The sequence below is a fragment of the Phyllobates terribilis genome, unplaced genomic scaffold (assembly GCF_046119375.1).
Source record: "Phyllobates terribilis strain yellow unplaced genomic scaffold, ASM4611937v1 Scaffold_3__8_contigs__length_932513732, whole genome shotgun sequence".
NCBI lineage: Eukaryota > Metazoa > Chordata > Amphibia > Anura > Dendrobatidae > Phyllobates > Phyllobates terribilis.
Window position 1 is genome coordinate 734775979 of NW_027362763.1, and position 13872 is coordinate 734789850.

At 42.2% G+C, this 13872-nt stretch overlaps 1 protein-coding gene across 14 annotated transcripts in view; it reads right to left on the reverse strand.

Annotated features, from left to right (window-relative positions):
• The window catches only part of NRXN1 (neurexin 1), a 1901072-nt gene that overhangs the window by 1088207 nt on the left and 798993 nt on the right, over nucleotides 1-13872 (reverse strand). The gene's annotated exons all lie outside the window — the stretch shown is intronic.

Sequence of the window (13872 nt, forward strand, 5' to 3'; positions counted from 1 at the left end):
AAAAGGGCTTCCCTATATTGTTGTGTCCGGCCAGGTACAAATAGGCAGCTGGTGGATGGGGGCAGCCCGTTCCTGCCTGCTGTACCTGGCTGGACACAAATATAGTGCGAAGCCCCACTTCAATTTTTTTTAATTATTTCATGAAATTCATGAAATAATTAAGAAAAAAAGGGCTTCCCTATATTGTTGTGTCCGGCCAGGTACAAATAGGCAGCTGGTGGATGGGGGCAGCCCGTTCCTGCCTGCTGTACCTGGCTGGACACAAATATAGTGCGAAGCCCCACTTCAATTTTTTAAAATTATTTCAGGAAATTCATGAAATAATTTAAAAAAAATTGACGTGGGGCTTCGCACTATATTTGTGTCCAGCCAGGTACAGCAGGCAGGAACGGGCTGCCCCCAACCACCAGCTGCCTATTTGTACCTGGCCGGACACAACAATATAGGGAAGCCCTTTTTTTCTTAATTATTTCATGAAATAATTTAAAGAAAATTGACGTGGGGCTTCGCCCTGTTTTTGTGTCCAGCCAGGTACAACTAGGCAGCTGGGGGCTGGAATCCGCAGCGCAGGGAGGCCCAAGCTTTCTGGGCCACCCCCGCTGCAAATTGCAGTCCGCAGCCACCCCGGAAAATGGTGCGTTCATAGAAGCGCCATCTTCTGGCGCTGTACCCAACTCATCCAGGGCCCTGATGCGGTGGCTCACTGGGTAATAAAGGGGTTAGGGCCAGCTTGGCATTATCAGCTGGCCCTAAGCCCGAAATTCATGGGGTCACGCCAATATTAGACATGACCACCATGAATTTCTAGTAAAGTATTTAAAAAAAACACAACACCCAGAAAAAAGTCCTTTAATTGAAATAAACACACAATTCTTTATTGTTCTAAATTAAACCATACTTACCATCACGCCCATTCCAGCTGAAGCCAACGATCTCCTGAAATAAAAGAAAAATAATAAAGCAACATCATCCTTACCTTTCCATGGTTCCCATGACAGCTTCAGCTCTGCTACATCGAGATGACAGGCTGGACCGCAGCAGAACACTGCCATCCAGCCTGTCATCCCGCAGACACTGAGAAGCGCAGGCTTGCTTGCGCTCCACAGTGTCTCTCTGTGAGGGCATCCAGATGAGCCGAGTTCATGTCCAATGAACTCGGCTCACCTCATGCACGTCACTGACAGCGTGGGAAAATTCTCCTGCACTCAGCGCTTCAGCGTGGGAGAATTCTCACACTGAAGCGCTGAGTGCAGGAGAATTCTCCCACGCTGTCAGTGACGTGCAGGAGGTGAGCTGAGTTCATTGGACATGAGCTCACCTTATGCACGTCACTGACAGCGTGGGAAAATTCTCCTGCACTCAGCGCTTCAGCGGGAGAATTCTCACGCTGAAGCGCTGAGTGCAGGAGAATTCTCCCACGCTGTCAGTGACGTGCAGGAGGTGAGCTGAGTTCATTGGACATGAGCTCACCTTATGCACGTCACTGACAGCGTGGGAGAATTCTCCTGCACTCACCGCTTCAGCTTGAGAATTTTCCCACGCTGTCAGTGACGTGCATGAGGTGAGATGAGTTCATTGGACATGAACTCGGCTCATCTGGATGTCGTCACAGAGAGACGCTGAGCAGCGCAAGCAAGCCTGCGCTTCTCAGTGTCTGCGGGATGAGAGGCTGGATGGCAGCGTTCTGCTGCGGTCCAGCCTGTCATCTCGATGTAGCAGAGCTGAAGCTGTCGTGGGAACCATGGAAAGGTAAGGATGAGGTTGCTTTATTATTTTTCTTTTATTGCAGGAGATCGTTGGCTTCAGCTGGAATGGGCGTGACGGTAAGTATGGTTTAATTTAGAACAATAAAGGATTGTGTCTTTATTTCAATTAAAGGACTTTATTCTGGGTGTTTGTGTTTTTTTTAACTTTGACTATGGGGTTAGTAATGGGGGTGTCTTATAGACGCCTCTCCATTACTAACCTGGGCTTGATGTCAGCTGGCATTATAAGCTGACATCAACCCCAACCCTATTACCCCCTGCCACCGCACCAGGGCAGCGTGGAAGAGCGAGGCTAAGTGCCAGAATTGGCGCATCCTATGAATGCGCCATTTCTGGGGCGGCTGACGGCTGGTGTTTCTAGCCTGGGAGGGGGCCAATATTCATGGCTCCCTTCCTGGGCTATTAATATCAGCCCCCAGCTGTCTGCCTAGCCTTTGCTAGCTATTAAATTAGGGGGGACCCCACGTCATTTTTTTTGGGGGGTCCCCCATTTTAATAGCTAGTAAAGGCTATGTATTCAGCTGGGGGCTGATATTAGTAGCCTGGGAAGCTCCGTGGGTATTACCCCCTTCCCAGGCTTCAAACATCTGCCCCAGCCGTCTGCTTAACCTCCGCTAGAGCCTAAAATTAAGGGGAACCCCACGCCAATTTTTTTAATAATAAATCCTTTATTTTAATACTAAATGACAAGTACAGTAACCAACACTATCACTGTACTTCATATATATGTGACTGACATGTTTCTATCTATCTAATCTATGTGTGAAGCTCTATTCTGTCTGTTATAAATTGTCGGGTACCGCTGCTGAATTGCCGGCCGGCTTTTTTAAAGAGACAGTGCATGAAAACACTATTATTTTTTTAAATAAATCCTTTACACTAAATGACAAGTACAGTAATCAACACTGTCACTGCACTTCTTATATATGTGACTGACATGTTTCTATCTATCTAATCTATGTGTGATTCTCTATTCCTTCTATTCTAAATTGTCGGGTACCGCTGCTGAATTGCCGGCCGGCTTTTTTAAAGAGACGGTGCCTGAAAACACTATTATTTTTTTTGATAAATCCTTTACGCTAAATGACAAGTACAGTAAGCAGCACTTTCACTGTACTTCGTATATATGTGTCTGACATGTTTATATCTATCTAATCTATGTGTGAAGCTCTATTCTTTCGGTTCTAAATTGTCGGGTACAGGTGTATGCCGCTGCTGAATTGCCGGCTTTTCATGTTTCACTGTTGGCACTGTTCCCATCGATTTGGGCAATCACTGTAATGCCACAACCACCATGGCTGTGGCATTACAGTGAGTGGCAGACAATCCCTGCATGATTGGTGCTCTAAATAGCGCCAGACATGCAGGACACGCTTTTGGTGCATGAACAGTTATCGAACATAACCTCGAACAGCCGAATTTTTTGCAAATCGTTCGGGTTCGTCGAACAACTCGAACACCGCCCAAAACAGCTCGAATTTGAGATTGGCGAACAGTTCTAGTCGAACACCGCTCATCTCTAATGTCAACATAACAGAAAGAATCAGGAGCATTCCGAACTCAGTATAAAGAGATATGTAAGACATATTATTCACTTATGACTTTTTTAGAGAAGGCTTGTTTAAACTTTTTTTGAAAGTTCATCTTCCTATTTTTAAAACTAGTATTTTATTAGCTCAGCTAGAAAACGAGAGTGTTTGACTTGTAGTATCCTCATTTATATTAGCACACCTATTACTAAGCTAAGCCATACAGTTTAGATACCAGTCAGCAAAAGGATCATTTAACCGACAGCTAAATACGGCCACATGCTTTCATGCTTATCTTGGCCGAGGATGCGTGTGATGTAAATGGGAAGAGTAGAGTAACCTCTCCCCGACATCTCATTTTGTAATCCAATCGACCTATACTTTTTCCCCTGCCATTAGTCATTGGGGAGAGTCAGGAGGCTCCCATACACTATAAGATGTACATCCAGTCCTGATGAATTCAGCATGTTCAGCAAACACAAGAGGCGTTGTACATGCTGTCACTTCCTCGGTAATAAATAAGTCTATGGAGAAGACACTTTTCTGACCATTAATTTGATTACCAATTTTGTACTTTTTCATCATTTCCATCATGCACACATATTTACTTCCGATCTTGGATACAAATGACAACAACCCCTGAACCCCAACCTGCTTATTCCCAACTCAACAACCGCCCACCATTGTTTAGAGTGCACAACAATATAAGTACATACAAATAAGGACCAATTGTACAGTGTCCAATAATAGAGAAGTCGTCTCTCTGGCGGTACAAGGATTATCCAAGGATTTATTAAAGATCACATCCCTAGTGAGCACTTCAGATACCACTGTTGGGCATTTAATCCAGTCTCCCCACTGCTTCCCGAATTTGGCTACGGCACCCCTCTTAATGTAAACCTCTTTCTCCATTAAAATAGTAGTATTTAGGCACTGGACGACTTCCTTTATGGTAGGTGGAGTGTTGGACAGCCAATGTTTAGCGATAGGAAAAGAAAATCCCGGCACTCACATGTTGATAATTAGTTGGTTTATTCCACAACAACTTTTGTGAGTTGTGGAATAAACCAACTAATTATCAACACGTGAGTGCCGGGATTTTCTTTTCCTATAGACATTGTTTTCCACGTGCACCACCTGAGCTATACGGAGTGCCGACTATTCCTTGTATGCTAAAGAGGATGGTGCTCAGTGAAATAACTCGTGGATGCAGAGAGTTTGAAATGCTCTGTCATGCCCAAAGCACTTAATGTTTCATTCGCCTATGAATGAAATAAATGAAAATGCCAGTTTCTCTGGAATGCAGCAACATATAGGAAATATGAAGGTCCCACTGGACTTAGCTTTTAAATACCTGCATGCCCATATATACAGTTTTAGGGGCTGATCTGACTGACAGATCCCCTTTAAAGCACCACTCCAGGTTTTGTTTTTTTTCAGCATTGGAGTAGTACAACTAATCAAAATTCCCTGACCATAGTATTATACTTACCAGCCGCTGTCTTCAGCTGTTCCCAGTGCCGCCCCAGTCCCGCACCACCATATTGTGATCGCAACTTCTGATTGACCAGAAGTCAGAGTTAACAATCACAAGCTCTCGATGTAGGTCTATGAGATCATCGTTCTGGCTGAGTAGTGACTTCCGGATCACCCAGCAAACACTGGAGATATCCAGTGCAGAAGACGACCGGAGCAGGGCCAAGAAAAGAAGAAGGGGGCTGGGTCAGGGAACTTAGATTAGTTGCACCACTCCAGCTCTACAATAAAATAGAATTCTGGAGTGGTGCTTTAACTCTCATTCACTGCAGCTATTACTCATTGAATCCCAAAAAGTTTCTCTCTTTGATTGGCCTTGGAGTGGTTTATATAAAGCACAAGTATAACTTTTTGACAATGACACAGAAATACTGTACTGTATTGTTATTATCTGACTCATGTATCCTAAATCTGTTTTATTGCTTAAGTAATCTTTCCCTTATGGCCGCGAGGAATTTCTGTACATCCAGGGAGCCAGTGACCTGGTTAGGTAAGATTCTAATAATAACAGCCGGTACAGAATAAAGTCACTCAAGCTCTTTTATATGCTGCTTACAGCCATTTATAATTTGTTTCAAAAGCCTAAAGATCCCACAGTGTTAAACTTTCCCGACAAAAGGATATTTAGATACAGCTATACAAACGCACCCGCAGAGCTCTCGCTATGCAATAACTCATAATTTCCTTGTCGATCACACGGTCGCTCTTTTTCCAAAAGTTTCTCTCGAAACAGAGGAATATGAATGGTGCGTTTAATTAGAATGCGCGACAAAGATCGTTTGTTGGGAAATAATCAGAGTCAATACTACTGTGAGTGCAGCAAAATGAGAAAAGCTCTGCAGAAGTCATTAATGACTTATTAAAATTTTACATCAATATAAAACTGGTTATTTATTCATAAATATATTTTCAGCATTAAAATGCGGCGATTGACTCATTCTGCCATAAGTGCTTCTATTTTACATCATTACTTTATCTTTCTTGAAATTGTGTAATGCCTATAATAGGAACAATTAATTAATGCAATTCAAATCTACTCATTTCAATTTCATTTTCCTATCGTAGAAAATAAAAAATAAAAATTCTATGTTTTGCCATTTAAAATACTTATATCTTGTGTGACTGCTACCTGTGTCCTTATGGGCTAAAGGGGAATTCCAACCCTGATTATACAAAAAATGTGCAAGATAAAATAAATAGGAAAATATTCATGCTCACCTCACCGATCCCCCACTGCTTCTCTCCCAACTACAGATATTGTGAATCGATTAGCAGGTCCCTGTCCAGCTCACAAGTTAGTAATCTGTGGTCGTCGAACGATGCCCTGGGAACCATCTCTTACCTTATGTCATCCTCAGCTCCTCTTCTGATTAGCTGGTTAATCAAAAGAAGAACCACAGATGCTAGAAGGCAGCAGGCAGTTCTCAGGGGTTTCATGTGGCAACCATAGAATACTAACTTAAAACCTGGACTGGGACCTGATAATCGATTTGAACCATTTCTGCTTTTAACAATTTCGGGGTCCCAATCAGTGTTTTTGCTTCCTTTTACGGCCAGGAAAAATATAGTTTCACTGAACACAGATGTGACCAATGTGCCATAGCTATGAACGTTGATTGGCTGCAGCATTAACATAGCCAGACAACAGGAAAAAGATGTATAGAGCTCAATTTGGCATTAGAAGAGGAGCAGTGGGGGCATTAGAAGGGGAGCAGTGGGGGCATTAGAAAGGGAGCAGTGGGGGCATTAGAAGAGGAGCAGTGGGGGTATTAGAAAGGGAGCAATGGGGGCATTAGAAGAGGAGCGGTGAGGGCATTAGAAGTGGAGCAGTGGGAGCATTAGAAGAAGGCAGTGGGAGTATTAGAAGAGGAGTGGTGAGGGCATTAGAAGAGAAGTGGTGGGGGAATTAGAAGAGGAGCAGTGAGGGCATTAGAAGAGGAGCAGTGGGAACATTATAAGAGGAACGGTGGGGGCATTAGAAGAGGAGCAGTGGGAGCATTAGAAGAGAAGAAGTGGGAGAATTAGAAGAGGAGCAGTGGGGGCATTAGAAGAGGAGCAGTGAGGGCATTTAAAGAGGAGCAGTGAGGGCATTAGAAGAAGAGGAGTGGGGGCATTAGAAGAGGAGTAGTGGGGGCATTAGAAGAGAAGCAGTGGGATCATTAGAAGAGGAGCAGTGGGGGCATTAGAAGAGGAGCAGTGGGAGCATTAGAAGAGGAGCAGTGGGGGCATTAGAAGAGGAGCAGTGGGAGCAATAGAAGAGGAGCAGTGGGGGCATTAGAAGAGGAGCAGTGAGGGCATTAGAAGAAGAGGAGTGGGGGCATTAGAAGAGGAACAGTGGGAGCATTAGAAGAAGAATATTGGGGGCATTAGAAGAAGAGAGGAAGGGGATATGTAAGGTATTTATGGGGTTCTTTTTATCTGCTTCATGTTTTGTTTTGTTTTTAATACAGGAGTGGATAACTCTTTTCACTTACTTGGGTTTTCTAGAAATGTACATGACAGATTATTATTAAAACGACTGTCCACTACTTTCATACTGACCACCTATCTTTATAATAAGTCATCAATATAAGATTGGTGGAGGTCTGACAACCAGCACCCTCACTGATCAGCTTTTAAGAGCCCTGGTGGTGACCAGATGTAATCAGCTTAGAAAGTGGAACATCAAAACTCCATACACTGTTTAGAGGCTGTTTCAGAAAATGGTAACTCCATATGGTGTCTTCATCCGTCTGCCACAGCAAATTGCTGATCGTAGGAGTTGTTGGGTGTCTGACCCCAACAGATCTGATATTGATCAGCTATTCAAACAATAGATTACTAAGTATCATAGTAGTGGTCAAGCCTTTTAAGACAAGTCTTTAATGTGTGATTGGTAGAGATGAGTGAATAAATGCAAGTAGAATTGAATTTTACTCAACTTTTACAAAAATCCACATTTGCCAAAATACCGAATTTTAGTAATTCGCTTCTATTGGCCGCCATTTTTCGGAACCATAAGGGTCATCAAAAGGATAAAAAAAAGTCCTTACACTCACATTACTGCTCGTCTCTCTGGCCCCTTTACTTTTTACCATCATCTGTCCTGTCCTCTGATTCCTGATGCTCACACTGAACTCTTCATGTGCAAGGTCACAGCGCACATCGTGATATCATGATGGTATGGCCTTTCTCGCAAGCGGTAAGTCTCAACTCAGTGTGAGAGGCCCAAGAATTTTAGCGGGAGCGGCAGGAATCAGAAAATGTGATGAGGACCGGACGGTGACAGTGAGTATAAGGGTTTATTTATTTTTTAAATATTACATGTATTATGCGCTGGGGTCTGGAGAACCCCCAGAGCACAATAAGAGACATTCAATTTGCCCTTCAATAAGGGTATAAAAAGGGAGATTCAACTTACGGAGAACAAATTCTCCGCAAATCTAGTTTCAAATAGGCAAATTCAAATTTTGCCAAATCTGCTCATCTCTAGTGATTGGGTGACCAATATTTCAATCTTGAGGACACAGCATTGTGATGCTAACTAGAGATCTTGCCTCTGCATTATTTTTCTAATTATAGCAGAATTTTCTTAAAAAAGGCAGTGCCAGTACTGCTCCCCAGTCAATTCATCTAAAGAAGTTATCCACTACTTTTACATTGATGCCCCATACGTAAAATAAGGCATCAATGTCTGATCGGCCGGGATCCCACGCCCGGCATTCCCGCCGATCAACTGTTACTGGTACCAGCGGCGGCATCCGCCGGCCAGAAGTGCTTCCTTAGATAGGTCATCAATAGTGTTGAGCCACCCCCGTAGTGTTCGGGTTCGGTACGGTTCATCGAACACCGGGATGTTCGTGGAACTGTTCGTCGAACACCTTAGAACACCGTCGAACAATGTTGAATACCGTTAAAACCAATGGCAGGCAATGAAAAACACATAGAAACACCTTCAAAGGTGTCCAAAAGCTTACAAACTGCTCAGAAGACACTCTCTTTAAAACAGCCGGCCGGCAATTCAGCAGCGGCATACACCGGTACCCGACAATTTAGAACAGAAAGAATAGAGCATCACACATAGATTAGATAGATAGAAACATGTCAGTCACATATATAAGTAGTACTGTGGCAGTGTTGCTTACTGTACTTGTCATTTAGTGTTAAAGGATTTATTAAAAAAAATAATAGTGTTTTCATGCACAGTCTCTTTAAAAAAGCCGGTAGGCAATTCAGCATCGGTACCCGACAATTTGCAACAGAAAGAATAGAGCATCACACATAGATTAGATAGATAGAAACATGTCAGTCACATATATAATAAGTACAGTGATAGTGTTGATTACTGTACTTGTCATTTAGTGTTAAAATAAAGGATTTATTAAAAAAAAAATTGGCTTGGGGTTCCCCGTAATTTTTGTCTCTAGCGGAGGTTAAGCAGATGGCTGGGGCAGATGTTTGAAGCCTGGGAAGGGAGTAATACCCACAGAGCTTCCCAGGCTACTAATATCAGCCCCCAGCTGAATACCTAGCCTTTACTAGCTATTAAAATGGGGGACCCCCAAAAAAATGACGTGAGGTCCCCCCTATTTTAATAGCTAGCAAAGGCTAGGCAGACAGCTGGGGGCTGATATTAGTAGCCTGGGAAGCTCTGCCTGCGCTCTGCAGTGTCTATAAAGGATGCTGGATGGCAGCGCTCAGCTGAGATCCAGCCTGTCATCTCAATGCCTGAAGCGCTGAGCGCAGGAGAATTTTCCCACGCTGTCAGTGACGTGCATGAGGTGAGCTCATCTTGATGCCGTCCCAGCCAGACACTGAGGAGCGCAAGCATGCCTGCGCTTCTCAGTGTCTGCGGCATGGCAAGCTGGATGGCAGCTTTCGGCTGTGATCCAGCCTGTCATGTGTATGTAGCAGAGCTGGAGCCGTCGTGGGAACCATGGAAAGGTAAGGATGATGTTGGTTTATTATTTTACTTTTATTGCAAAAGACATTGGCTTCAGCTGGAATGGGCGTGATGGTAAGTATGGTTTAATTTAGAACAATAAAGAATTGTGTGTTTATTTAAATTAAAGGACTTTATTCTGGGTGTTTGTGTTTTTTTTTTAACTTTGACTATGGGGTTAGTAATGGGGGTGTCTTATAGACACCTCTCCATTACTAACCTGGGCTTGATGTCAGCTGGCATTATAAGCTGACATCAACCCCAGCCCTATTACCCCACTGCCACCGCTACAGGGCAGTGGGAAGAGCGAGGCTAAGTGCCAGAATTGGTGCATCCTATGGATGCGCCATTTCTGGGGCAGCTGACAGCTGGTGTTTCTAGCCTGGGAGGGGGCCAATATTCATGGCACCCTTCCTGGGCTATTAATATCAGCCCCCAGGTGTCTGCCTAGAGTTTGCTAGCTATTAAAATAGGGGGGACCCCACGTCATTTTTTTTGGGGGTCGCCCATTTTAATAGCTAGTAAAGGCTAGGTATTCAGCTGGGGGCTGATATTAGTAGCCTGGGAAGCTCCGTGGGTATTACCCCCTTCCCAAGCTTCAAACATCTGCCCCAGCCGTCTGCTTAACCTCCGCTAGAGACAAAAATTGCGGGGAACCCCACGCCAATTTTTTTTTTTAATAAATCCTTTATTTTAACACTAAATGACAAGTACAGTAATCAACACTATCACTGTGGTGCTCTATTCTTTCTGTTCTAAATTGTCGGTTACAGATGCTGAATTGCCGGCCTGCTTTTTTAATGAGACAGGTGCATGAAAACACTATTATTTTTTTAAGAAATCCTTTAACACTAAATGACAAGTACAGTAACCAACACTGTCACTGTACTTCTTATATATGTGACTGACATGTTTATATCTATCTAATCTATGTGTGATGCTCTATTCTTTCTGTTCTAAATTGTCGAGCACCGGTGTATGCCGCTGCTGATTTGCCGGCTTTTCATGTTTCACTGTGAGCACTGTTCCCATCGATTTGGGCAACCACTGTAATGCCACAACCACCATGGCTGTGGCATTACAGTGAGTGGCAGACAATCCCTGCATGATTGGTGCTCTAAATAGCGCCAGACATGCAGGACACGCTTTTGGTGCACAAACAGTTATCGAACATAATCTCGAACAGCAAAATTTTTTGCAAATCATTCGCGTTCGTCGAACGACTCGAACACCGCCCAAAACAGCTCGAATTTGAGATTGGCGAACAGTTCTAGTCGAACACCGCTCATCTCTAGTCATCAATGCCTGATTGACCAGGACCCGACACCCAACACCCCCGCAGATCATCTGTTATCAGTGCCAGCGGTGACGGAGCCTGGCCGTCTTGTTGTAGTGGCCGCCGTGGGGTACTGCAATCTGCCTCCCACTGAATTGGAGGCGGATGAGCAGTACCCCACAGCGGCCACTACAACTTGACTGCCAAGGCCGCTGCCGCTGGCACCGATAACAGCTGATCGGTGTGGGTGCTGGGTGTCGGACCCCGGCTGATGAGACAATGATGACCTATCCTAAGGATAGGTCATCAATGTAAAAGTAGTATACAACTTCTTTAATAATACTAATAACTCTATTTATATGCAGCCATCATGACTTGAAATGTTAGTTTAGGTTGGAATCACTGGAGGATTTGGAAGAACATGCCTGGAATCACTTTCATTGATCACTTATTGATAGCATATACTAAAAAAGGTAATAATGCCACCAAGTGCATTTGGGACTTATAGACTGTATTCTAGAATATGTTATATGAATGCTCACAGGTGCTGGCCCTACTTTATATGGGAAAAACCTGGTGATAAGTTCCCTTTAAACTTCTATAAATTGTAAAGTTACTGAATATATTTTCTGTAAGCTCTCCATGCCATAATATGATAGTAAACAATTGTAAAAATGTGTCAATATATTCACAATCTTAGTTGTCCAAATACATCTAAATAATTGCTTTAATAAAACTATTAATTAACAAACTTTTAAGAAATTTTCAGTTTACAGAGGGGACCCCCTGCAGCATACTTATTTTTGTGAGAACCATGTAATTCTTTATTTGACCTGTGGTGGCGCTGTAGGGAGAATAAACTTGGTGATGTGTTGTGCCAAAAATTATACTTTATCGCTAGGAATTTCAGCAGCAGATAAAAAAGACGCTTTAAAGAGATTTGCTAAAAACGTGGTTGTATTGCCCATAGTTACCAAAAGGAAAAGTAATAGTTATTATGAAATAATGGAGATAGTCTTGATACCTGAGATATTCCTTCCTACAACTCTTCATAAATGCCTTATAAAAGCCTATGAGTATTTTTACCTAAATTTCTACAGATATAGTCATTAGGATGTAAATATATTATATTCCTGTCATGAAGTAGTAAAATATTGCATTCCAGACATGAGAGCTTTTCTATGGAGCACTGGGAATAGAAATACAATTGCAAGAAATGATTACCATATATTAGGATTGCATAACATAAATATACAATACATATATATTATGCATTCTCCACATTATTACTGAATCACATAAACTCCAAGATAACCCCCATCCCCAAGCTAGACCCGTATTCTCAAAATATTCTACCAATTATAGTTTGGTGAAAATATACAGGGAAATAAATAAAACTATAACACAATGCCATAGGAATGGGTGGAAGCAAAAATGTCACTTTCAAAGTTGTTAATTATAGCATTTTGATTAGTCTAGCTACTCTAAATTACAGTAAGTCCATTTAGACTGAATATTGTTTAAAGACTATTAAAAATATTTTATCAGATTCAAATATAAGCATGTCATCAAACACACACTGCACATACACATGTATATACACAATGAACTTACATACACATGTATACACACAGCACATACATATACATGTATACACACACAGAACATACATACACATGTATACACAGCACATACATACACATGTATACACACAGCACATACATACACATGTATACACACAGCACATACATACACATTTATATACACACAGCACATACATACACATGTATATACAAACACTGTACATACCAGCCTATATTCTCTTCAGTTCCTCTACACTCCCACAGTTAATGTCTCCAAATGTCACTAGTCTTAACCAAGCAGTCTTAACTTTGGAATATAAATGTTGGGTGCCCCTAAGAGAGTTTGGGCCCAGGTGGCTCCCCCCCCAGTGGGCCATCATTATAACTAGGGCTTATTTTTGGAGTATGGCATATATTTAAAGCATACTCTAAAAATCCTGCAAAGTCATGCTAGGGCTTATTTTCACACTGTAGCAGTAGGGAGGGGTGGGGAGATTGTATACATATCTGCAGGGGACAGAAGAAATACTGTTATCTCAGGGAGAGAAAAGAGGAGAGAAAATTGGCTATAGACAAAGAGGAAAGCACATGAAGAGGAATTGAGTGCAGTATTACATGAAAGCAAATGAAGACAGCAGCATGTTGGATGCATACAGACCTCACATCCAGCCTATATTACTGGGAGGAACAATCCCACAAGAGCAAAACTCAAACTTAGATCAGGCTGCAAACTCCAAACCAGGGAGTCTGAAAATTAGCAAAGGACTGAAGTTCAAGGAGGGCCTAGATGCATTTCTTGAAAAATATAATATGACAGGTTAAACTAGATCCTGTGATAGAACGTTGATCTAAGAAACTAAACTGATTTCAATATTTGTAGATGACAAATATATTTTCCACTTATATAGGGTATTAGCATCTACCTCATGGGGTTTTTGCCTTCCTCTGGACCAACACGTTAGTAAGTTAGTGTATACATTGACCTTGATGGACTTGTTTCTTCTTTCACCCGTAAAGCTTTGAAACTATAAATATTATAGACTAAAACTTAGTGCAATATTATTAACTAAAGTTGAGTAAAAACATGTAAAAATATATTTTTCCATGTCAAAGAAGTCAATAGCTTTTAATAAAACTTACAAAGCAATAGGGTAATAATAAATTCTATTCAATGGCCATAGACATAATGCTAGGAGACCTAAGGAAACCTTGGGAGACTACAGTAACAGAACTTCTGTAGGCGGATAGGGAGACAAGAAAA